The sequence below is a fragment of the Pseudomyrmex gracilis genome, unplaced genomic scaffold, assembly GCF_002006095.1.
Source record: "Pseudomyrmex gracilis isolate BER0280 unplaced genomic scaffold, ASM200609v1 scaffold_263, whole genome shotgun sequence".
Lineage (NCBI taxonomy): Eukaryota > Metazoa > Arthropoda > Insecta > Hymenoptera > Formicidae > Pseudomyrmex > Pseudomyrmex gracilis.
In genome coordinates this window covers 181769-185664 of record NW_018020847.1, presented here as the reverse complement: position 1 = coordinate 185664, position 3896 = coordinate 181769, and positions in this window count along the sequence as shown.

The window sequence follows — 3896 nt, the reverse complement described above, 5'->3', positions numbered from 1 at the left end:
GAGAACCCGTTCTTATTTTTTACTAGCCGGGATTTTTGTTAGTTTTTATACTTCTTTTAAAATATATCTCTTTTTGTTGTACAACTTTCTTTTTCTTTTCTCACCCGAATCCTTGATGTCCTTGTTGTTTCCACCACAATCCAACCGGAATTTCTCTTCGTACTAGGTACTGTTAGAATCCCGTTTTAGTAGTTGGTTTACAATCCTACCGCTGCCACCAAAATTTGTTGAGATCAAGGGAGTCAAAGGACTTGATGAAGAATAAGATTTGTTTACAAAACTGGCAAAGGTTATTAGTTAATACTTTTAAACTTTTGTACAATTATTGCACGTTATTACTGACACTTAGCCGTTGCTTTACTGCGGTAAACTCTCCGGATGGACTCGGAGCTACACAGTATTGTCAACAGCTACTTACGATCTGTCTGTCATTGCTCGCGATCAATCTCTTAAAGAAATCGATTGTGACCATTCAGCAATTTAGCGACCCAAATGCTACTGCACGTAGGCCGTTGACGTCGCGTGCTGCTTCTATCCTATTTAATACTACGCTTAACAAGTAGATTTTATTTACAATGAGATGCTGCTTGTTACCTTTTTAAATAAATTCGGGTCGATTGAGCACTGACGCGTACCTTCCGAAATTGCTCAATGGCCCGGACGAAATTACTCTAAATTTCACGACAGCCTCTACATTGCTCGAATTTACAGTCAGTCTGCAAAATATTAACACTTTGTTTACTGGATATCATAGGCACGCTTATACTGACTTCTAGACTTGTGTGTGTGTGTGTGTGTGTAAAAGAGAGGGAGGAAGGGAGGGAGGGAAGAGGGAGAGGAGAGAGAGAGAGAGAGAGAAAGAGAAAGAGAAAGAGAGAGAGAATAGAGATGTACTTATATCCTAAGTCTCTCGATCATTTTGTCTGTTTTTTATTTAGAGTGCAATAGACTAATCGCTGTCTCGCGTTTACCCGAGTTTTACTTGTAAATTTTGACGGTCGATTACCGTACAGAAAGCGTCTCGCGAGTACTTCAGTAATATGGAAAACTTTCTGTGCGATATAAAATGTTTGATGACATTCAGTTCATAATTTTTTTTTGTAGTAATACATGCAAATTTGAAGAAAAAATTATTATAACTTTTATACACATATGTGCGCAATAATAAATGTACTATTGACAGCTCACAAGAATTCGCTCTACCTACAAGCTAACAGACGCAAGGGGCAAAGGGAATCGTCCGTCCGCTCCAATCAAGTTCTTCTATTAGGTAGGTTCTGTCGAGGCGGTGNGGATATTCCNACTGCCNACCTAATAGAAGAACTTGATTGGAGCGGACGGACGATTCCCCTTGCCCCTTGCGTCTGTTAGCTTGTGGGTAGAGCGAATTCTTGTGAGCTGTCAATAGTAGGATATTCTGTATAGTACTGCGATCACAGTGCGTAACTTTTCATAAAACATAAATACACAAATTTAAAAAATTTTCTAACACTATTTTTTTTATTTATGACTTGCTTTATATACTTGTTTCATGCACATAATATTCCGTATTATGTGTTAGTCAAAGAAAATGACTTTTCACAAATAAATAGGAAGTGTTAAAAAAATCTATTTTATTATGGTGTAACGTGCACTTTGCTCTAAGATCTTTTAGCAACGGTGCCGCACAACTTCGGCACGTTTATTCAGGCGAAAACCAAATTTTTACTCACCTAATTTGAAAGTTGGGCGCCAGGCGTGTCTTACACGCCGAACTCAGAAATCTCAATTTAAAAGACAAATCTCGACAAGAACGTAAACATGACAGCAAGGTCACTCGGCAGCTCAGTTTCTTTTTGTTTTTATAATAATAACGGAGAGGCGTGGACTCAGGAGGCGGTGTTTAATAAATAACAGCAGAGAAACTTGTTTGTTTCAGTTAATAAAAATATAATCTGAATGAGAATAATTTTTTAATATCACCGAGTATCGGCAGTACAGTGTAACAAATCAACAAAAAAAACATAAAGACAAATATAAATAAAATTACCGTAAAGTACGCGTGAACAAAATTAAATGAGTAGCGTGTCGTTGGGCAACAGCTAATTGAAAAAACGTCGTATTTGTTCTTTATTTCCGCTCGCAACCGTGTGCCCGGATTTTCTTACATTTTGTCTAGCGAGAGTGACCGCGAGATGTTATTCATGCAGCGGAATGCGCTGCCGCACGCAGAACGATAGATAAGGCGCACGGGTAACGCGCGCTCTTTGTTTAGCGCGAGCCGGGCACTCTCTACGACGCAAGGTCGCGGTCCGATGGATACTAATTTTGACACGATTCACACTCTTAACTCCCGGTATTCAATAAAATACAAATACAAAGCACTTGATATTCCTGAATCACGCGTTTTATCGTAATCGAAAGGAACCGATACAGCAGCGAAACACGTTACAGTGAAATACAAACAGAACTACAGAAAATAAAAAAATAAAACATTACACGCACGAATAACAAACTATATTACGCCCGGATTGTTGCGATCGTGGTACGGCGAGAAAGCAGCAAAGATAAAGTTTTTCGGCAGCAGACGCTATTGCAATCTTTATTGTACAATATACAAGTCAAACGCAAATATACGGCGCGGCATCGAGCTGACCATTACCGTGCAGACTCGATCCACGACGGTATACTATCGAAAACGCAAAATATGCGAGAGAGAGCGAGCAATCACTCACGTTTGTCGGCATCCTCCTCACGTAGCTTCCTTAGCTCCACCAAAAAAATACTTTGGCAGCTTCCTGCAAGGCTGTCCCTCTCAGCGCCCTATTTTCTTAGGTCCTTCTCGGGTCTCATTTCCCGGCACTCATTTCTGGCACGGCTCACAACTTTTTCCGGAGGCGAGGAACTCGCGTCGTTCACGGCACGCACAACAATGATCTCGGCCGCTACGGCAATTTCTCTCGAGGCCGCATGCCGTTACTCGGGGCCGGGTAATTAGCCAATCATACTTTGTGCTCCGCGGCGCTGTGATTGACGGCGGCCACGTGCGTATCGGCAACTCATCGACGCGGGTCCATTTCTGGCTGTATCGGCCCGTTCTGCTTGATTCCATCTGTAAGTGAGCTCGCTCGGGCTCATTTTTCTGCGTCACGAGATTGATAACTCCACAGGGAGCCCCGCTCCAGTTTTTACGGTGTCGAAGTGCTAGCGTCTTCCGTTTTCTGGCCCGTCGTCGACATTGTCGCCGAGCGCTTTGTGCCTATGAGGCCCTTACGCCCCTGTATCGCTGTTTGTCTCTACCGTCTCTCCTTTTCGCTCCTCTAATCCGACGCTACGTGTCGTGAGCTACACTCTCTCTCTTTCTCTGCACGCCTAGATAAATCACAAAATAACCGCCAAGCGGTTGGCACGGCAGAATCACAATTTAAATGCGCTCAAATGCCAAAAATAATCTGAAAATAACGCAAATAACAATTAGTACAGATCGCAACACCTCAACCATGGCTAATAAACGGTATAGGCGCCACGCGCCTTCGCCACCCAGCAAGCAAGCTCACGTGATAATGACGTGATTATGAAGTGATTTTAATGACTACGACGTTAAGTAACATAAATGGTATGTTATTTTGACGTCATTTACAATACCAAAAGTTGACGTCACCGATATGACGTCATTTAGATGTCGCGTTGACGTCATATATCATCTTATATCTATTGAATTTTAATATGACAGCAATAAAACGATTAAATGAAGTTCTAACAACAACCTTGAGTTAAATTTCACCGTTAATTATAATAATATGGTTATTAATAACATTTTTTGGTAATTATGCAGTTATACGGACTATTTTCCGATCTCAACAATTTTGACATATGTTATCAAGGTCACCTCCCTGAATAATAATATGAAGGTTTTA